Here is a 24,547-nt window from a genome sequence, read left to right on the forward strand (position 1 = left end):
ATTTTCTTGGGTCTAGGTAGGTCTAGGTTTAGTATAAAATAAGTATATTTTATTTTATCAATTATATTTATAACGACCAACGCGCTCGCTCAATTCTCCTGTGCATTGCATTTAGTTATTGCGCTTGTCACTCTTAGATTTATAAAATTTGGCCTTGATTTTGTTGATTAGAAAATAATATTTCCACGTTAGTGTTTTACTATTTTATTAAAAGTACGTTTTTTTTTAAGAAAATGGTATTTTTTTATCACTCGGTCTCTCTTTCTTTTTTTTTATTTTACTATACTTTATTTTACTAACTCGGTTCTCCAACATATTTTACCTTTTTATTTTCCTTCACCAACATATTTTATTTCTGTGAACATAAATATTATTTACTATCAATGTTCTCGCATTAGTATTAATTAATTATTATGTTCATATCCGTCCTCCTCCTCCCGTGTTGGGTGGCGGTCCCCAACGCCGCACATCGAACGAATGAGTGATGAAAGAATGACAAAAAAGATTTATGATGGAAAAGTGAGCAGAGAGGTAGAGGGAGACCTCAGTTGACCTTCGAAAACCCAGTATCAAAGATACTGGAGGAAGATCACGTAAACAGCATGAGGACCCTCCGAAGGGCTCGTATGAGAAGGTTGATGACAGTGGACGAGGCGAAAGAGGTATGTAGAGACCGTAGCGTTTGGCGCTCCGTTCTGTCTGACTACTCCGCTAGGGATAAAGCGTGAAGCTATGTATGTATGTATGTTCATATAGGTTTATATATTTACAGTATGCGTGGTGATCAATTATCAAAAGCGATACTAATTCACTTTATTAATATATCTTCATAAATGTCAATAAAAAAGACATTATATTTTATTTCTATAGTACCTACGTACTGTTAATTAATAGAACTTTATATTTACCATTTCGTATTTCATTAAAATAATCGACTATAAAAAGTTTTAAAACGTTCGTTGACAAGTAGGTTTAGTATAGAACACAGAACTAGTATTTACCGTAATATCGTAAATTCAAGTATTTAATCAAGATAAGATAATCAGAATCTTTCACTTCTCGTTTGCGTATTTGAGACACAAATCATGCCAAGAAAAATCAGATATTGCCTTTGAATGCAATCTTTTACGATTCTTATATTGAAGTTTGTTCAGCTCTTGAAAAATATTTCATATTGCAATCATCGTGGATTGTAAATGTTTCATTGCAGTTTTAATATATGAACCAAAGGAATATTTCTCATAAACTATAGTAGAGTTCCTTTTTATAACTACATTAAAAAAAAAAAACAAAAACGCTAATGAAGTAATTTGTGTTGTCCTACATTATTTTTAATACATGTGCATAAATAAAAAAAAATCTAATAACATAAACTCGTGTCCACCCTAAGTCTGTTCATTGGAGCTTAGTTGGAACTGTGATCTAATTCCAGAGCATTGTTCATTGTTATAGGAGAAATACGAACTTTATATCTTATCATTATATTTATATAATCATTATGTTCTAACAAGTTTTATTGCTAGTTATTAATTAAATTATTTATTTTACTAATCTCAAAACAATATAATTTTAAAAGTAATATCTACACTTATTTTTCTACTCTGAAAAATAAAGTTTCAATTAAGTAATTAAATATAAGTATAAAAAGTTTCTAAAAAATAAAATAATTATTACTAAAAGGTTACCCTAGCATTGAATTAAAAGGACCCTGGAGCTTCCATAGCATTCTAATGAATTTCCGCAAGTGTCTTCCAACTAAACCTCTAATGGTCATGCAAAATAGATGTGAAGACGTGGATTCTATATAAACAATTTACAAGTTTATTGTTTTCAAATAAAATTATGAACATAAAATATATTTTTTTAATATATATTATATATGTTATTGTTATGTGAATTATTAAAAAAAACAAAGTATTTAACTCTGATTATTATACTTAAATACATAATTATAAGATATTCCAAGTATCTAAAGTATGTAGGAACTGCATAGAAGAATATTATAAAATGTGGGCTTAAAGAACTTTTCATTATTTTTTTCCATCGATACGTTTATAATTCTACAATAAATGTAATATAATATAATCAATCTTATTATATTCTTTGCTTATTTCAAGTAAAAATATTTTTTCCAGGTTCTATTATTTTTATACGAGTATGATCCGATGTAAAAATAAAATATAGAGACTTTAATGCCCAGAGTAATATATAGGTAATGTGAGTGTCTCTTTTCATGGCTTTCTAAAGATGCATGTCACCGGCTCAACGAGAATCGTAACGAATATTACGTTAAAGGAAGTTTGTTACGTACCTGTTTCTTATTTTATTTTCATATTTAAACTAGCCTAGACTAAGTTCTATCGGGTGGTATTGCAGTTAATAGTTTGTGTGAGTGCTCACATATAGTGTTAGTATAACGTCATCTGATAAGAACCGGCTTCTTCGGATTCTAATTAGTACAATTAATAAGAACAACACTCACTTGAGGAAGGAAATATTTATTTACGTTTATATTTAAATTTCTTCACTCTGGTGTCGACTGTAAGCGCGGCGTTGAGTTCTGCCACTCAACACTCGATACCTCCAGAATCCGTCAGAAAGTGGGGTACGGAGTGTCATAACACTAGGTTTCCTCTGCCTAACCTGCTGTGTGCGGGATACAGCGTGAAGCTGGTTTAATTTTTATCTAGCCTACTGCCAATTCGTTTACCATTCAGGGCTAGGTCAAATAACGCTATAAGTATGACATTTTCCGGATGTTACGCAGCAACGGACACGGCCATTGTTTAATAAAATTGACACCGATATATTTTTGTAGAAACATCCTCTTTCTATGCTCAAACAAACACGTTTCCGTTATGGCTGTCTTAAATCAACTAAAGACCTAAACTACGGCGTTATTCACAAGCAAAATACAAACTCGTATTTTTATTAATATTAACTTCAGAATAATAGATTCTTTTTTCATCTTCGTGCTGTATCCCGCATGTAGCAGAGCAGGCTAATGTTAAGCTTCGCTCCCCACTTTCCGATGTCTTTACATAAAATATTAAAAACTTATTTTCCTCAAACGAGAATCGAACCCACACCCGCTTCGACTTTCTTCAACTCTACTAACATTTTTTAATATCGAATAAAAATATAAACATAACATTTGTTAGCTATATACTAAACGACGAAAAGTATTCGCTCGTTACAAATATCTTTTCCGTCGATTTTTACCTCGGTGAAGGCTACTCTGATTTAAATTTGAGGCCTGATTTAACGATCGGTAGCTACGTCACTAATAGACCGAGATCCCAGGGCCCCCAGCCCTACGTCATTTTAGCAAAGCTGAAATTTTGAGGATTAATTGTCTAATATATAGTTAAGACTATATGCATCCTATCCTATATCTTATAAAACAAAGTCGCTTTTCGTGTCTGTCTGAACTTTCTAACTCTTCTTCTTCTAAACCACCCAACGGATTTTTATGCGGTTTTCACCATTAAGTCGAGTATTTCTCAGGGAAGGTTTATATATAGTTTATTATTTGTACATTCTTATGTAAATTAACATAAATACGATAAATGTGTCTAAAGTCCTACCCGTTGAGACACTTTCGCGCATGCGCTGCTTTAATGTTAAGTACTACATGAGAATAATGTACTGGAGTATTGTTCCTCTTAATAAGATCTACAAAAAAGTCCGCGAGAGCATATTCGTATCTTTTAAGAATAACGCGTAGTGATCATTTTTGTGTGTAAAAATAATAATTTCAATATATTTTTTTATTGTGAGGGATATTTTTCCATAATGGTATTAATCCTTATCCTTTAAAATACTTTATTAATTTTCTACGTTAAACGAAGATAAAATTTACTTTTTACAATATTTCGAAATTGCGAATAGTTTTACAGAAAAACGCATTTAATTGTTGACACATCCCGCCGTTGACACATCAGCTGTATGTTACTCAAGTTTCACTTATCCCTTACTCTCAGCATATAAATAAGTACATCAGTTACGTTGGCCATTTAATGTAGACCAAAACTGTCTTTTACTGTTTTTCATTTTAATAAGTACTATAGAAGTTGTTACAATATCAAAAAAATCCTTGCTGCGAAACGGCTCGCCACTCGCCATGCGTCCGCCGTGTCCGCTTGCCTTACACGCATCTGTGGTTCAGTGGTAGAATGCTCGCCTGCCACGCGGGCGGTCCGGGTTCGGTTCCCGGTTGTAATTTTCCTCACAGGCAGCCACGTCGTGCTTGCTTTTCATCTGGGACAGAATACCCTCTTCAGCATTAACCACAAGCTCGAAAAAAAAAACCGGCAAACCGGCCGGTTGCCTCTATAGCAACGAAGATTTAGTTAGATGCGTTTGCACGTATTGGATAATTGGAGTTGAATGTATTATTTAAGCGCGATATATTTGGTTTCACATTTTTTGTAGTAGTTATTAGTAGGTAGGTTTTTGTTTATAATTTCTTCCGTTTAAAAATAGTCATTTAACTATCTAAAAATAGTCATTTAAATATATTTTAATAAGTACTTGAAAAGATTAGTAGCACAGATTTAAAATTACGGTACCTACTAAAAATCCTTGCTGTGTAAAACAATTGGAAAATCCTTATTGAAACTACAAAAATGCGGGTTGCATTAGGGTTTAATTAATTTTCACATTATCTTAAGTGCTTTGCATACATTACATGAATAATCCAGTAGTTAAAGCGGGCGAAGCCGCAAGAGGGTCGCTAGTACTCTCCAAATTGAAAGTGGGGACGTTTCGGAGACATCAGCAACTTAAGGTATACGTCTAGCTACATTGAAGTAAAAAGGCCCTTTACGTTAGCCAGGCCCTTTATGTTAACCTTTACTTCTGCCAGACGTCCTCAAGGTTGTTCATAATTGGGGCAAATACCGTTAAACTAGCCAGCTTTAATTTTAAATATATTATATACGGACTACTTCATGACCCCTCATGAGCACCTAGACCAATCCGATGACTTAATCATCTTCCCAGAAAGAGATATACCGTTATTTTGCGCTACCTCTAAAAGGACCCCACTTTGAAGTTAGCACGCTGTCTTAATTACATATAAGACTAATCAAAATGCATCAAGTCATCAAAATTTCAGCTTTGCTAAAATGACGTAGGTCTGGCAGCTCTGGGATCTTGGGCTATAATATAAATTTAATGCACGTTCAAGATGGGTCGATTTACCTTAGATATATTATAGACATGTTTCATATAGTAAAGTTTCATTGAAAGAATATAAAATATAATAAAAATTAACTTAACATCTTATTTATAACTCCATTATAGCTCTATTATAATTAAAGTTCACGACTTTCATCCTAATAGTTTAAGCTACTGCTAGAAATGTTCTGTACTTAAATATAATATAATAACGTAATTCACTTGTAGTTTTGATCATTGCAAATGGACAGAATCAAAATAAATAAAATTCCTTAAATTAAATACCTTATTGTTTTTTTAGCTTTACGCCTAAGGGCGTCACTATACCTAAGCAGTGCCTGGCGACATAGAGCCCGTAGGTTTTGGGGCCTGAAAATTAGGTTTTGAGGTTTTTTATTTTGTAATAAATTCTTGTTATTATTTAACAAAAAATGTAAATGTGTATTATTTTATAACCGATGTACCAAACGCAAAGTATGTGTGTGTATATAAGGGCCCGGAATTATAATGTTGCCTGGGGCCCGTTTTAGCCTTAGTTCGCCACTGGCCAAAGCTACTCTCCATACCTCTTTCACCTCATCCACTCTAGATGTCCACTGTCATCAACATTTTCGTGCTTGGCTCCCTGAGCTTCTCATGCTCTTTTCGTGATCTTCCAGTATCATTGATACTTTGTTCTCGAAAGTCAACCAAGGTCTCCCACTGTCTGTCTTACCTCTCACTCTTGTTTTATAAAAATATTTTAATAATTTAAATGTTTGTACTGATTTAATTTTAATAAACGTTAAACGTTCCTTGGTTCCCGCATTAGGTCCCAACATTACGACAATTTTGTCAATAATAAATATACATAGCGCCATCTACCTTATGTGACCACACGAAGTAAGTTTCGAGCCGGGAGTCCTTTATATATTAATTTCTACGATAGGTGGCACTGCAATCAAGTTTAACACGCTTACATATTTCATTTGACGAAAAGAAAAATCTTACACTGTTTTAATATATTTTACTTAAATAAGTTATATTAGAAAGAACAAATTCATTTAGATACCATCCAATATTAACCATATGTTGGTGCCCACAAGATGGCGCCACAAACTCCTTTAGTCCATTAAAAATTAAAACTCATAGAGATGTCGCTGGGCGATCGCTTCGTGCGCAGAAATCACAGGACACACGCTTCCTCCTACACAAGTGTAGCTACCTAGAGGTAGAGCACCAAGTACAGTACAGTGACTCCCGCACCGACCGCAGTTGAGGCTGGCGACACTCGTCCCAGTGCGTCATGCCTTGTGCCTTACGAAATGTATATCGGCGTATTTTTTAACCATCGATTCGTTTTGTGAACAAAAACTGTCGGGTCTGTTTTCATTACTAGCAAGTGGAGAGACTATTCTCGGATCCTCCAAACCCGTTATCTAGGATTTGCCGGCACAGCTTGTAAGTGTTTAATTAAACTGTTTATGATAGTATTAAGTGTAGTTAGTTTATAGCTTATAAAAATACAAAAGTTTCACATTTTATATATAATTCTTTATGTTTTATATATAAAAGATATGAATAAATAAAATAAATAAGTACCACCACATATACACTTCGCGTTACAAGTGTTTAATGTTCACGTTTATATTGAATTAAAAGTAGACCCTATTTGTCTGCCCGTAGTCGGCTCGAGTGCTTATACTCCAGGAACGTTTCTCAACAATTTGTCAACGTACGGCTGGGTCTGTTAAGCACTTATTCATATATTTAAATGTAATATAGTGGATAATTAATATGTTTTACAATAATAAGTTAAATTCATTTCGTTTAGTTATATAATACATATTATTATTTGTCTGGAGCCTCTACTATAATCGGGAAACTTAGATCGCATAGAGTCAGTTGCATGAGGAGTAAAATAAGTGTCTCATATATTGAGGCTATATGAAACAAAACAATAATGAATCCAGCATTAAATTTTGAAGTAAAACATAATCAACATATTAGGTATTAAGCAGAAAAATAAGTTAATTAACACTAGCCAAGCAATTTTGTTTTATAATATACTTAATCAAAAATCAAATCAACGTCACGCTGTATCTCGCACACAATAGGATAGAGGGAATCTAGTGTTAATACACTCCGTTCCCCACTTTCTGTCGAACTCTGGAGGCATTGCGTGTTGAGTGGCAGAACTCAACGCCGTGCTTTGCTTCAACATCAGAGCGAAGAGATGGAAATATAAACGTAAATAAATATTGTTTCACAATATATAAGTGCATTATCAATGTTAGCATGTACCTGATTATCTACTTATTTCTTAGTAAAATTTTTGTTTCGTTTTTCCTTAAGTGTGATTTGACCATAATAAGTACCTAATGAATATTTAGACATATTCATTCTCAAATCGTCTTTTTTTAGATTTTGCTATAAAACAAATGTCTTAAATAAAATAAATCAGTTTCACGCACGTACTGTTAAGACATTTCTTTCCTCACTTTCTGCTGAATTCTGGAAGCATTGCGTGTTGAGTGGTAGAACTCAAAATGTCTTAAATTAAACTATTTGTATGTCTCTTTGTAATTTATCAAATTTATTAATGGAATTTAGTAGCATTGATAAAACGTAGAATTGGTTGTCATACAAATATTATTATCAGTAACAGGAAATTTACATTATGATATTGTAAATTTGTCACTCACAGCTTCAATAGTTGGACGACTGTTAAAAATCATTGTAACCTTTTAATTTTGATACAAAAATATTTTTTATTATCACGGTTTTTTTAATTATGAAAATAAGAGAACGTTCTGTAAATAAAACACAGAGCTTTTATTTATTATGTGAAAGTACAGAAGTAAAGACAGTAAAGACATTTTTTTATATCTAATTAAAACTCAACTATAGAATAAGAAGAACATGGATGGATAGAAACATGGAATAACTACATCAAAAAACTTTTAACTTATATTAGATCAGTACAAGCCAGGAGAATGTGTGATTTGAAGTCCTTAAAAAATTTATATCTCTACCTCGACCTATTAAGGTTAGTCTCGTCGTAATAACTATGTCTATTTGTACCGCAACCACTATTATTTCTAGTCATTATATCTTGTTTCAAATACAATAATAGATTTAAATAATTAATGAAAATAATTATTATTTTGAAATATCAAGAGACAAAAAAAGTTAATAGTTTATATAATAAAATTTTGTTTGTATTTTTTTATGACGCTAATTTATTCTATGATATACGGGTAACATTTATTACAGTCTAAATACTTCTACTGCAACGCAACACGTAGTCAGTCAGTCAGACATACAAAAAAAATAATGTTAAGTAAGTACTTACCTAGGACCTAAGTGCCTCAATGCCTTAGTAAGTAAGCGAAGCAAATAGATTTTTGCTTTGCCAATGATTTTAGAGAAATGAATACTTCAAGTTAGTTTGTATGTATTTCAAACCTAACTGTGAACAATTAGTTATTAATTAATAGTTTACTTGCTCATTTAATATTTGACTTGTTAGTTATAATTTTCCTGTATACTTCCTTATTATAGTTTATCAATCATCGAAATAATCAAATCTCTAAAAGAGTTTACTTAGGAAACTTTTGTATAATAATAACAAATAAGTGAAGTATAATCTAATTCTCTCTCTATTCTTCTCTCTTCCTTCAGTAAAGTTTATTTACTGAAGGCGTAGATTATGATATAAATTAATATTATAAAGTATTTGCAATCATTTATACATATAAGCAGAAAAACAATACAATCTACGTAGATACAATATATCAAGCTGGCAAATAAAAAATGGAAAATATAAAAATTATATTTAGCTAAGAAAAAATCTATATTTTCGGTTGTTAGCTAGAATTTAATCCAATTTTCTATTAGTGAGTTTAGCTGCGTGAATTCCTGTAGGTACTCCCGCTAGCAATCCTATACATTAACCATTATTCATCACGTCTTGTTGCTAAATGAAGTACAATGTTTATTATTTTTGCCTGCTTTTCTCCATTTGAAAGGTATAATTCTCTATTTACGTTTTAAAATGTAATCTCAACTATACTTACCTACAGAAAACTGAGTCTAAGACGATTTTGTAACAAAATATTTTTCATTTACTGTTGACAAAAAATATTTTAATTTTTAAGTGTTACTGAGGTTTGTACTATAAATATTTAAATAAAATATCCTAATTAATATAGACAAAATGCAACATTTCTTGGTGATGAATTTTGGACAAATAGGAATATTTAAATATTAACTTTATTTATACGCCACACTGATATGATAGTGACATGTCACTGTGTTCTTCGTTTTTAATTATGGATGTTGTTATTTAAAAATTAGAGTTGCGGTTCAACAATTTTAGTTTGTGATAAACTTTTTTTTACTTTACTAGATTTTTAATATCGCGACTAATTGATATTTAGTTTTTTAACAACAAAATTTATTTAACAAGATTTAACAAAAAAACATAAACTTCATTTGCAAATTGGTATTTCTCTATAAATACAAAAAAAATTGCGTTTACGTATGTAAGTATATAAAATAATATATATTTAATTAAATGTTACATAACTCTTTTCACAAAGTATCCGTCAAACACCGCTTATGCAAATTTATCCAAATGGAAACACAACTTTGTTGGTGAGTTTTCACAAAAGCAACCCCCGACTGAACGTGGGTATTTCCCTCATTTAAATGGTCTTTTGGGGGTTTCGTATGAACATACACAATGAACAATAGACGATAATGGGGGCTCTACAACAAATTTCTTTTCTCTTTTTATTTTCTCTAGTACTAAAAGTGGAAAAGATCATATAGCTTTTTATTTGATTTTAAGATTAATGTCCTCTAGTCTTTATTTTAGCCGCCGTAGAGCACTCGCTACTGCTGTAAAGCAGGCATTTTACGCGACAAAGATTCACAAAAGGGCTGCCTTGTCGTGCTCATTTCAGTTAGGGTTTGTCCCTTTTTGTTTCTGTACTTTATTTATGAAAATATTTTAGTTTTGAAAAATATTATTTATATTGGATATGCGTATATTTCGTTTTTTAAATATTTCAACTCAAAATTAGGAAATATTTATGTATATATGTAACATAGTATAAAAAATATCTAAAAAATATGAATGATGCATCGTCAATTAAATATTTATTATCTGTTAATAGTTTAATATAAGTTTCAACCAAGCACAATGCATTTAAATTGAAATAGTGATGATATAATAATTTTAAAGTGTTCAAAAAAAGTACCCTGCTTCGATTACTCAGTGATGCGAAAGTATATCGCGTGTGTAATTCCCCTTAAAATATATCATTTGGCAGTGTCTAGGTATGCAGACGCCCTAAGCACGCCAGCTGGTACGGATGAGTCACGAAGGAGGGCCACCCTCCCTCTATTCAGATTATAAGTTCTAACAAACAATATTAACTCTTAAAACAATTGCTAGAAAGTCATGTTTCTATTAAGAGTAGTCGAAATTTAGTCACAACCAAATAATACCATATATATGTTATATTATACAAAATATGGTAACTAGGAAGGCCTTGTTGCTTGTTTGGATTATTATTTTAATTGCAATTAAGTATAAAATGTCGTTTAATAAACCTAAAGTGAAGTAAATGGTGGTTTTACTATCAAAATATTATATGTGATGTCGACTTTCTGAATTGCAACATCAAACGCTCGAGAAGCTTTATAGTTCACATCCTTTGAGTATAAGAACTCATTAGAAATATTATAACATAGGTAGTGTGGTAGTACAATATATGTTATATAGAGACACATATATATTTAGTTCTTGGAATACTTTCGAATGATGTCGGAAAGAAGCGCCATTCTCTGCCTTAGATGTCTCCCCATTCTACTCTCAATCAGAGGTGAATGAACGTTCAGCGATATATTGCTATAATAGTTTGTTTCGACAGTTGTTATTATGTTACAATACAAGTTATAAATAGTAAAGCTGAAAGAAAGACATATAAAGTTAAAAGATCTCCAATCTGAGAGACCCGTTGATATTAAAATATAGGATATTAATATTTTTATTATATTTGTATATAGATAGGTATATCAAGAAAAAAGATAAAATGCGAATCATGAATTATCTCTAAAACGAATACAATGAAAAGCTTTGTATTCGAGTATTAATTCTTGTACTTATAACATTATTTGTGTGGATGTATGTCGAAAATTATTCGTTCTTGGAATTGATATAAAGTTATCAATTCCAAATAGATATCTATATACATAAAATCGAAAGGTCACTCACTCATCACGAAATCTCAGTAACTACATGTGCTAGGAATCTCAAATTTTGCATAGGAGTTACTTATAGGAAGACGGGAATTTGCAATATTCGACTTCTACGGGGTTGTTTTTGGGGTTAAAAGTTTGTAAGAAACTTCGTTACTACAAATTCTGGGAGTATCAAATTTTGCATGGACGTCACTTATAGGACGTAGGTACTCATGGAGACAGAAATTAATAATAACGTAGTTCACGCAGGCGAAGCCGCGGGCGGGCCGCTAGCTTACTTATAAACGTATCAATTATCATTTTTATAAATTTAAGTGGAAGATCAAATATTATTTTTAAGCCTACCAAATAATATACTGTCATATTAAGTCGAAATCAAAAGTTTTAAATATAATCAAAAAACATTTACTTAGATACAGATATCATTTTGTATTTAAACAAAAATGTTGAAGCTCCAAAATCAAAGTCAATTATTTCGATTAAAAGTAGTGTTTATTTTATCTATTTCCCATGTTGATTTTGTTGTGTATTTTAGTTCTAATAGCTGTCCATTTTTTAAACAATTTGAATACAGGCAGCGCGTCTACTATTCGGGAAAAGCGTAGCTGAAGCTGCTTCATATAGGATTTCACGTGCTGTAGTTCGTTTTATTAGTTTTTGTTTTTTCACCAAGGTGGGCGCAAATGTCAATCAAAGAGCGATATGTAGAGACTTTCCATCGAGTTTTTGATCTCTTTTACAATATTATATAGAAATATTATTAGTTTGAAATATAACCATAACCATAACAAAATAATTTAACTGAATTAGATTTTAAAAGTACTTTTATAAGATTCACGTCAAAACTTCAGTATTCTATTCTATAATGTCTGTAGGTACTGTAAATTTGAGGTTGTAAATTTTAGGTACCATAATACTTTTAAATCCATACCTATATAATAAATTTGAAAGTAACTCTGTCTGTTTGTCTGTCTTTTACGCAATCAGGGCCAAACCGCTAATTTAATTGTGATAAAATACTTATATAGAGATAGTTGAGGGTCTCGGGATGAACATAGGATACTTTTTTTCTCATATTTTTAATATTATCGATATATACATAAATTATATATGAATGAAAACGGCGTCTCAAAATCGATCTCAGACTTAAGTTCTTAAGTCTGAGATCAGTCTGGGTTTATACATACGAGCCTAAGGGAGAAGGAAAAATTGTAATAAGGTATCACTACCAGACTGTTGCAATCGATAAAGGACCATTAAAATAAATATAATGGTCGTATCGATTTGTGTTTGTCGCCTGATAACGGAAGTCGGGCGTCGATGAACTGGCGGTGATCGATCACGCTTGACTCTAACGCGTTTAATGCACTGTTTCCGGCGCTAGCGCATCAAATGATCGGCTGACCTTTTAATAAGTCATTATCACAGTGGCGTAGTGGGGGGACAAGGGGGGCATCATGCCACGGGCGCCGCTCATAAGGGGGCGCCAAATAGTCCGCAAAACTATTTAAACATACATATGAAATTATATTGTGTTCGAATGGGGGGCGCTGTAAAAGTATTTTGCACCGGGCGCTTTAACTGTATGATACTGATATAGATATATCGTTACTAATATAATTAAGCGAAACTGTTTGTTTGCTTGTTTAAGCGCTGAGATCACACACAAGTGGTAAGGAAAATTTCCATTTATTCCTGCTATTAATTCTGCAATTTTGATATTTTATGTTAAAACTGACGTTGTAATGTTAATGGCAATGGCTGGCGCCAAGGTGTATACTGACAGCTGATATAAATTACAGACAGAAGATAACTTGTCGATAGCGTAGGTAGGTTTATATATATATATATATATATATATATATATATATATATATATATATATATATATATATATATATATATATATATATATATATATATATATATGCCATTCTATATGACAAGAATATAATTAATATAATCGTATAATATTTATGTTATATCTAGCTTATTTATTTATTTATGTTTTACAAATGTGGTTTAGTTAGTGACTTCTTATACCAACATATTTCGTACATATAAAACAACATTTTTATGACATTTTAAAGTATGGTTGGATAAGAAGAATAAATTATTCCTATTGAAACCGTCGTGGCACAGAGGCACAAGCATGTGACTGTAAACGCAACGGTTGTGGATTCGATTCTCACGAGAAAATTATATTTGATTTGTTAATATTTTCTTTTCTTCGCTTCTTATTACCAAATACAGCAAAAGTGCGGCGTTTAATTCCGCCGCCCAAGTCGACAGGCAATTTTTCGAAAATTCTTTTGTTTTAACTCCCACCCTCACCACCTCTGCCTACCCTCCTACATGCGTCACGAAGGGTCACGTTATATTCTTAGTCATGTTGTCTAAGAGAGTTGTTCATTTTTCAATACAATCCACAACATTATTATTGAGTTCTGCCACTCAAGATACAGAGCAGAAAGTGGGGAACGGAATCTCTTAACACTAGGTTCCCTCTACCTACCCTGCTGTGTGCGGGATGCAGCGTGAAACTGACACTAAACTGAATATTCTTATACAAGAATCACAAAAAATCTATGATTTTGTTTATATTGACATAGCATAGACCGGCGGGCTATCATTTATCGAGTTATCGATAAAATGCAGTGGCTTGGTGTTGCAACTGTGAACTCAGCTAAACTCGGATAATCCGATTATATTTGAATTGCCACCGGACGTCCAGGATTAAAATAGCCAATAGGAACTTAATTCCCCGTAGCTTGTTATTTGACACCACAATCGATGTTTGATTTATTTTCTTACTTTGTATTTCAATTGAAAATCAATATTACCATTTACTACCTTATAATTTATAAATATACTAATACTAGTGGACCCGGACGCGGCTACGCCTGCTTCAACTATAAGAATATTTATTAAATATATTCATGAAATTATTTTCAATTCTCAATGGAATTAGTAAGAAAATATAAGCTCAAATAATCAAAAAGAATAATAAGTAGATACACATTATTAGAAAAAAATATCTAAGTTATTGAAATGAACTAACAAAAGGATTAAAAGTAACTAAAGGATAGGTATTCTTAATATTAGAAAAAGTACCTAAAGTTTTTCGTACGTGCGTACATAGATATCGACTCTACGAAATAACTAAACATTTCTCTCTATTAAGTAGGATAATTTTAGCGGGCAATATCAAATAAAATAAGAAGAGAATCAAATTGTATTTTAAACTAATTATAAACAACAAATAAAGTTCGAAAATGTATGAAAATTTATAAAACCGTCAACGTCATCTGCCCGTTCGCGTCGGTCATACTGTGCCGCCCGCTAGGTGGCTAGGTCGTTTGGAATCAGTGACATCTCCTTAATTATTTATTAGTATGTTATACAGTAAACTATAATTTCAATCTAGATAAAATGCTAAAAGTGACTATTATATTTATTTTCATAAGGATGAATATCAAAACGTCGCGGTAGCGGTCGCGTAGCAACGACGGTTGTTATTAACAGGGCAGAATAAATTGCATGTCAAATTAGAATGTACTTTAAAATATATTAGTATATATGTGTAATGTAATGTTATATAGCCTATAGCACTTCTCAAGAATGCAGCTTTCATACAAAACAAAAACAATGAAATTCGGACCAGTAGATCCAGAGATCTTAGCGTTCAAACAAACAAACAAACAAACAAACAAACAAACAAACAAACAAACAAACAAACAAACAAACAAACAAACAAACAAACAAACAAACAAACAAACAAACTCTTCCGCTTTATTATATTAGTATAGATATACAGGATGGAAGCGTCAGCGCTCCTTTTATGGAAACAGTATATAGGGTAAAATATTTCAAACATATACGTAAAAAAAATAATCTTATATTAAATTAACAACTTTGAACTTTATCGCCAATACCTAAGACACGATTTCAGAATGAGGCGTGTGCGGCGGTGTCCCTGCGGATAGATTTATATGTGCGTTTTATTTTACAAAGATAATTAATTTTATTATTTATTTCGTTTGAAAAAAAAACTTTATCATTTTTTGTTTTAATTGTATTAGGCTTTTATAGAGTAGTTAAAACTGAGGTTTCATTGCGTGCTGGTAAAAACATATTCATTATTCATTATTTTTTATTCTTCATCATATTCATAATATTACCTTAAAATATAGTAGATGCATAATTTTAAAGGTAACCGCAATAAAATGTAATTGAATAATTATATTTATTGCAAAACCTTAAAAGAGATCATAAAATATTACCTTGAACTAAATATATAAATAAGAATTAGTGGAACAAGGGACTTTGCAATACTACATAGGTTATATCCATACCTCCATACCTATATTATAAATTCGAAAGTAACTCTGTCTGTCTGTCTGTCTTTTACGCAATCAGGGCCAAACCGCTAATTTAATTGTGATAAAATACTTATATAGAGATAGTTGAGGGTCTCGGGATGAACATAGGATACTTTTTTTCTCATATTTTTAATATTATCGATATATACCAATATATTAAAATACTTATTAATTTGACATGAAATTTATTCCACCATGATTAACATGGTTAATAAACAACCGTCGCTAAGCGACCGTTGCTAAGCAACGATTTGCAAATAATATTGTTGTTAGAAAACGTCACCCAAAATGAGCTTGCTTAACGCATCTCTCTATTGAAAATTGAAAATAATTTCATAAATATATTTAATATATATTCGTATAGTTCAAGAGGGCGTAGCCGCGTTCGAGTCCACTAGTATAAATATATAATGTATTATGTTATGTCTGTTGTTCTTATCGTCACGCTTCGCCTTAATAACGTAGCAGCTATTTGACACCATTCAAGTAAAAATTAACTAGAAAAAGTAGTAAACGAGGCCATCATGTCGCACGGGCACAAGCGTGTGTGTGCGCTGTCAACGCGACGGTTGTGAGTTCGATTCCTAAACGCAGTAATTAATTATTTATTAATATTTTCATTTTTTCGTTCTGGTAAAAAGGCAAACAGCGGCGTTGAGATCCACCACTCGACATACAATGAAAGTGGGAACGGAGTCCTAACACTAGGTTCCCTCTATCTACCCTGCGTAATCTGCTTAAAAGTAGTAAATAAATTATATCGTAAAATTATAAATAAGTATGTATAATAAATAGTTCATATAATAAACAAGTGTACTGCGTCATTGTACTGGTTGTTGATATAGCGTTTTATACCAATCACTTGAACTAATTTCAATGAGAAAGGTCTTTGAATGTGACTGTGCCGTCGACAATAAGCTGTTTGTGTTTATACGTATAGCATAGAATTGCGTCACTACTGTGAGTAGTGCCAATCAAAGTGTAATCTTGATAAATAGAATGTGTGATAGTAAGAAATATAAGTGACTGGTCACAATCGCAAACGTTATGGTGTGCCAATTGTGTGGATTGGCAATTATTTAAAATAATAAGTACATATTTACTTAGCCTCACGCTATCCCTAGTGGGGTAGCCAGGGAGAGCAGAGTGTCTTTACGTGAAACTTTACGGTCTCTGCGTACTCTTTCACCTAGTCCACTTTCATCATGCTTTTTACGTGTCCTTCCTCCAGTATCTTTGATACTGTGTTTTCAATGGTCAACGGAGGTCAATCCCTAGCTTTGTCATTTCAAATCGAAGTTTTTGAAATAATTTAAAAATAAATATCTACATTATTTTAATAAATATGAATGCATCGAATAGTATATATCGGCCTGATGCGGTATACTCAATATCTAGTTAGGAAGTTCCTTCGAATATTAGGCAAAAGTACTCGACTAATGTGTAGCTTCATTCAACTTTTGTAGATTGATTTGAGGAAGATATATCAGAAAAAATACCGGTCAAGTGCTAGTCGGACTCGACAACTTAAGATTGTAGATGTATGCACTAGTTTTGTATGAAATAAACCTATCAACTTATATAAGCTGATAAGTAATAATATTTTCCTATAAATCATCAAATTTCTGATATTTTACCACTTTTTTGCTGTATAAGTATTACTTGTTATCAAATTACATAAGTCTAACAACAATATTAAAAACAATAACAATATTAAAAAAGTGGACGAGTAGGCCAAATGCCTACTAGTCAAATTAATTGCCAATATATAAAAAATCTATTTTAATTTATTTCCTTATATAAACACGCACGGGTGTCGGGTAGTACTGCATCGGTCGTAAGTAGCGCAGCTGTTCAATTGTTGTAAGTTGTGATGGGTGATATAACACCGTTTCTAGAGTAATAGGACAATTGATTGCGTAAGATAAATTAATGAAGCCAGTCGTGGCGCGAGGGGAAACAGCGTGACTATGTGTGTTGTCGGTTCGATTTCCACTCAGAGAAATGAAATATTTTCATTTTTGCGCTCTGGTTTTGACGTACAGTTTTAGTGAGGCGTAGAGGCGTTTAGTTCCGCCACACAACTCGCAACGCCTTGAAAAGTTCAGCGGAAAATAGAAGTGTCTTAACATTATGTTTCCTTTGTTGTTCACTCATGTATGTGGCATAAAGCGTAAAGCAGAAAAATAAATTGACTTATGTAACATTCGGATACAAAAGGAATTTATTATATGGAAATAGGAAAGAATTATGAAATTTTCGTAAACAATATTCAATATACCACCCCTGTAAACGTAGAACACTGCTATTGTTCGAAGACTATCGTCTCATCTTAATGCGTTATTGTGGTAATCGATTATTAATTCCCAACAACGACCATTAATATATTGGGTAGATTAAACTATTATTGGAAATTGTTTTACGTTATCGATACCTAATATAATATTACACATATTATAAAGATATATATTATTAAATCCCAAATATAACTTAAATAAACATTATACAAGAAATTGCTATAAAATCTGTTGAATTTTGAACGAGCTTGGAAATATAAACCAAGTGTCTTTGGTGTGCTTTGCAAAAACGCGAACTGTAATACTATAAGAGTCCAATGAACTAGTTAAGTAGGAAAACAAGCACTCTCGCTAATGAATCGGAAAATGCAGACCGAGACTGAGATAGGAATGTGAACACATAGTTGACTGGAAAAGTGACAAAGGGCGAGTGACCCGTGGAAAATGCTAGGATAGCGACTTTACTACTGTTTTCTACAAACTTTTTTTTTATTTTTTTGTCGCCGAATGGTGGTGGCATTGCGTGTTGAATCACGGAACTCAACACCGCGTTTTACCTCGACAACAGAGTTAAAAAAGAAATATTTAATTATTTCATTTTCTGGGGCGGTAATCGAACTCACAATCTGTCTCATTTATAGTCAAACCTTGTACCCTGCGCCACAACTGGCCTTCTTCAAACCTATTTATTGATTTCGCTTCGACGTGAAACAAACTGTAATAAAACAAAAATAAACATTGTTTGTTGGAAAACAGTTCCATTTTAATAATGTATTGAATTTGCAGAATAATTTTACTAATTAATACCAAAGTTGTGTTTCTCCATGCGTAACACTTGTCTATGGTAAAGCAATTAATTTTACAAAGTAATTAAAACGACCACTTCGAAATTTGAATATTTTTTTATTTGTTCTTCATTTGAAATAACTAGGGTCAGTTTGAGGCCAGTCGTGGCGCTGGAGCACAAGTATGTGACAGTAAATGTTTGTAGGTTTTATCCCACTCGAGAAAATGTAATATAATAATAAATATAATATACATTTAAATAAATATTTATTTATATAGTCCGCAATGCCTCCAGAATTCTTTGGAAAATGGAGAACGGAATGTCTCCACGCTCTGTTGTGTACGGGATAGAGCGTGAAAGTGATTTTTAAATTCTACATTATACTCATTTATTCTGTCTCAACTATAACCACTATCTAATTATAATACGCAACTCTCATTAAGTCTATTGACGTATTAACAGGGATGGTGGATGTTTGGCCTTATTAAAATAAATAATAATTAGATCTTGAATGATTGACGGAAATAAACATCACGTGATGATTTTATCTAATCGAAATTAACTATTAAATAAAAATATTGTATAATTTATTATTTTATTTAAACAAAAGCTACAGCTTTATTGTCTTATGTCTAGAGTAGAGTCTTATGTCTAGAGTAGCGTAGAGTCTATTATTTTATGTCTAGAGTTAACAAAAGGAATATATTACAAAAATCTTTAGTTTCGCGATATAGGAAACCTACCATTTATCTATAAATTTAATGTAGAGGAATAAAGTAATAATCATAGTTATTGAAATTAAACATATTTCGGCATTTTACTTTCATACATATTCTAATTCCTAGTGAATTGATTAACTTAAATAGACTTTTATATTATATACTAGCGGCCCGCCCGCGGTTTCGCCCGCTTGAACTACGTGGTTATTTACTGTTCTGTTCTTAATTTATGGCGTTTCGAGCGTGCCAGTTCAGCTCTAATCACTTCGCCAATGTCACGTTGTATGGAGAACACACGAAGGAGACTATAGGGTGATAAAGTGATTATACATATTATACAATAGGAGAATGCATGTCAAAAGGAGTTATTCATTTAATAAATAAATAAAAATTGACTGAAAATGAATAATTTAATTTACTCGTAAATAAAAATTCACGGCTTGTTTTTTATTATAATGATAAAAAATATGTAAGAAAAACAAAATAATAATTTGTTATAACATTCCAAAGTATTTAAGTTGTCTAAGAAATATGTATATTTTATATAGTTTGAGACGCGTTAGGTGGCCTAAATATGACAATATCAATAAGAGTAGATAGTAAGGACGATGACCTCATATTAAGGTCGACACAAGCATAATTAAAATGAACATTTATATGACAATTATTATTAAAAAAACGAAAATTATCTATTATTATACTTTTTTTCACGTTCATGACTACAGCAGAGACTTAGTGTTAGGTTGAATAGACAGTCCACTCACCACTTCTTGTTTACAGGCAAATAATTACTCAATTATGAATTCTCAATTTTGAATAATAAAAAAAATATCTTTTATTATGATAAATAAATGATAAAATTATAAATGTTTTTTTAGGGGCCATTGTAGCGCAAACAACAAGCGTGCTGCATTAAGGACGATGGTTGTAGGTTCCATTCTCACTAGGGAGAATTGAATATTAAATATTTTCATTTCTTCGCTGCAGCTGAAGCTGGAATCATAGCGCGTCTTTGAGTTCTACCACACACCATTCGGCGAAAAGTAGAGAACGGAGTTTCTTAATACTAGGATCTCAGGTTTCAGGTGGTTTCTCAAAGAAAAATAGAACCCACTTCAAAACATTACTTATATGCACAAACTTAAACAATAACTAAGTTGTATTAAATAATATTAATTACTTCGAATTAAATTATGGAACCTCCTTTTCGAAAAATTGAATACTATTCTAATCCCTAATAATATCATGTCCACTAAAGGACTACTGAACTAGTGGCGTTCAAAATTCACAATAAATATATGAACTTATATGAAGTTTAAAATGAACTATATGCTGAAGAACTATATGATAGATTTTTGATCATATGACCTTGTGTGGAGTCAATATATATGAAATTAAAGAGTGAAATTGCATTTTAAATCTTGTAAGCAGGTACTAAAGATGTTATTTCACTATTTATAGATAGCTAGCTGTTCTCAATAATTTTCCCATAGTTATTCGTGAAAATTATCGGACTATTTTCACATGGACGCTCTAATTTATGGAATAACTGAAGCAAGTTTTAGATACGTTAAATATATAGTATAACTTTTTCTATTATATATTTTATTCAATTACTTGTATTACAACATGCAGATGTCATCAAAACTCGTACTATTTCAATTGCTTTCTGTATGTGTTTTTAGAAATATTGTCTAGTTTAGTTTTATTTATTTATTATGTTTATTTTATTTCTTCTATCTCTTTAATATTCTTCATATTTCTTTAACAATCTTAAATGAGTACGTTACACATTAATTGTATACCGCACTTACAGGCTAACTTGACATGCATGAATTAAAAATAAAAGAAAACAAACACAATACAAATCCTTCTACACTAACATTACTTACACTTCAGAAAAAAGAAAAAGAAATAAAAAACTTATACTATAAAAGAAACAGAACACAAAAATTTTAACATGATTTTAACTGTCACAAAACATAAATACTAATTTCTAATTTATTGATAATTATTTAAGAGGAAAGGTATTTTTTAACCGACTTCTGTAAGAAAAGGAGGTTATCAATTCGACTGTATTTTTTTTTTTTTATGTTTGTTACCTCATAACTTTTAACTGGGTGAACCGATTTTGATAATTTTTTTTTGTTTGAAAGGTATAGCTTCCCGAATGGTCCCATTTTTTTTTGGTCCATGTCTGACAATGGTATTCATGAGAAAGTCACATAAGTCTTAAATTTGCATTATGCATGTGCGCGACCAATAGTCGAATAACTCAATGTCGCGCCAACCGATTTTGATGATTCTTTTTTTATTTGAAAGGATACACTTCAAGGATAATTTTGTGAAAGTTTGGTTAGGTTTCGATTATGGGATCCGGAGAAAATTGAGAAAGTTTGTTTTTTTTTGGTAAAAAATTGATTATACTGTAATAGTTACAAGCAAAAACTTTTTAAATTGATGTCAGAAATGAGATTCCTGATCGTTGCATTTCTTTTCAACCAATCTCAAAAAAGAGGATGTTCTCATTTTCAAACAACTTCAAAAAAGGGAGATTCCGAATTTACCCGAATACTTTTTATGTATGTTCTTGTCAATATACCAAAATGTAACTTTGCACAAAAATAATACCTAATTAAATGAAGTTTTACATAGAACAATCACAACCACTCGTTGACAACCACTACCACCACCATCACCACTCGTTCAAGAAGCATCATTGTAAGATCTACCCATCACTAAAAATCGTAAAATAAATTATTTTTTAACAAAAAGTAAAACCGACTTCTAACAACAAACTAAAAAGTGAAAAATAATTATATAAAGATTTTATAATTTTGAAGTCGGTGCAAAGTAAAACAAAAAGGCTTAGTAATTAGATTTGACACCGACTTCAAAATTATAAAATCTTTATATAATTATTTTTCACTTTTTAGTTTGTTGTTAGAAGTCGGTTTTTCTTTTTGTTAAAAATTAATTTATTTTGTTTGCAATTTGAAAGATGATATAGATTGCTTAAATATATGTAAACCTGCATTTTTGAATGTTCAATTTACTTCAAATATAATATAATTTTTTCTTAGTGTGGCACGTGACACACTAACGTTCCTAAGTAATAAAGTACTTACTCAGTATTTAGAATATATACAGGGTGGAAGAGGCAGCGCTTCTTTTACTGAAACTGCATATAGAGTAAAATATTTCAAACCCGGAGCAAAAAAAATAATCAAGGTACCTAAACAGTTTGGACGTAGGATTTTTTTTTCATTTCACGATTTTTATCCATATCTGTATTTCGTGTGACGCACACATACGTATGCGACGTTGCCGCTTTGACACGTGTGTGGGTGCCTATGTTATACTTTACAAATGTCGTTTTATTTTAAAACGATAATTTTATTATTTATTTTATTTAGAAAGAATCTTTTTCTTTTTTGAGAATTTTTTTTTTTTCCGAATTATATTAGGCTTTTATAGAGTAGTTAAAACTGTGGTTTCATTTAAAGTGGCGCTGACTATTTAAATCATCTTCCTCGATGACAATCTAACACAAAAAAAATCTCCAGAGTATACAACTTAACGTTAAAAGCCTATGAAAATATTATATAACACAAAATAATTATATACTATACATATATAAAAAACTGATATATAAACTGATATATATATATATATAAACTGATATATATTGAAAAGAAATTATATTTTAAATATGTCAAAAACAGGGATCAAAAACGTTTTTACATCGAAATAGGTCATCAAAGTGCATCTGAGTTCAAATCCCGATCCAGTCCACCCACGTGCTGCTCACTGCGCCACATAATATCACGTTTACGAGCGCGCCTTATTTGACTACCTTTGTACCAACGGTTAAAGAGTGATCTACCTGTGCTTTACTCGTATTTACGAAGCTTATAAAGAAACTAGCGACCCGCTCGCGGTTTCACCCGCGTGAACTATGTTATTATTAATTTCTGTCTCCATGACTATGTCCTAGTGACGTCTATGCAAAATTTGAGACTCCCAGCATTTGTAGTAACGAAGTTTCATACAAACTTTCGACCCCAAAAACAACCCCTTGGAAGTCGAATATTGCAAATTCCCGTCTTAGCGAGCACCTACGTCCTATAAGTAACTTCTATGCAAAATTTGAGATTCCTAGCACTTGTAGTTTCTGAGATTTCGTGATGAGTGAGTGACCTTTCGATTTTATATATATAGATGAACGGCATTTCTAAATTTTATTTCAAGTTATTAATATGTGCCATTGGGCGCAGCGGCCACAAAGGTGTGACTGTAACACGACGGTTATGGCTTCGATCACCACTCGAGTGAAATATTTATTAACGTTTATATTTCCATTTCTTCGCTCTGGTGTCGAGGCAAAGCGGCGTTAGGTTCTGCCACTCAACACGCAATGCCTCCAGATTTCGGCAGAAAATGGGGAAGAGAGTGTCTTAACACTGGGTTCCCCCTGCCTACCCCACTGTGTGCGGGATAGAGCGCAAACCTGATAAAAAAGCTGATAAAATAATGTACTCTGACTATACAATTATAATAATTTATTTATACAAAACTATTTACTTTTTCACTATTATAGCCATTTTCACTATTAAAGCCATTTTTAGGTGAACGAATTATTTTATTAGTACACTAGTGGACCCGGACGCGGCTACGCCTGCTTGAACTATAAGAATATTTATTAAATATTATATATTTATTTTTATAAGGATGAATATCAAAATATAAGTTCATTTTGGGTGACGTTTTCTTAAAACAGCAAAGAAACTTTGCAAACCGGTGCTTAGCAACGACGGTTGTTATTAACATGGCAGAATAAATTGCATGTCAAATTAGAAAGTATTTTAATTTATTAGTACATGTGTGTAATGTAATATTATATAGCCTATAGCACTTCTGAAGAATGCA

The 24,547-nt window shown here is 31.7% G+C and overlaps 1 protein-coding gene across 2 annotated transcripts in view; it reads left to right on the forward strand.

The window, feature by feature from the left end:
- The first annotated feature begins 6,333 nt into the window (after positions 1–6,333).
- The window catches only part of pico (ras-associated and pleckstrin homology domains-containing protein pico), a 79,325-nt gene continuing 61,111 nt past the window's right edge, over positions 6,334–24,547 (forward strand). For both annotated transcript variants that reach the window (XM_085206389.1, XM_085206390.1), the window contains exon 1: positions 6,334–6,621. The gene's annotated coding sequence lies outside the window, so the exon portion shown is untranslated. The remainder of the gene's footprint in view (positions 6,622–24,547) is intronic.

The sequence above is a fragment of the Heliconius melpomene genome, chromosome 21 (genome assembly GCF_056956725.1).
Source record: "Heliconius melpomene rosina isolate 202511_hmr_F chromosome 21, ASM5695672v1, whole genome shotgun sequence".
In the NCBI taxonomy this organism is placed as follows: Eukaryota; Metazoa; Arthropoda; class Insecta; order Lepidoptera; family Nymphalidae; genus Heliconius; species Heliconius melpomene.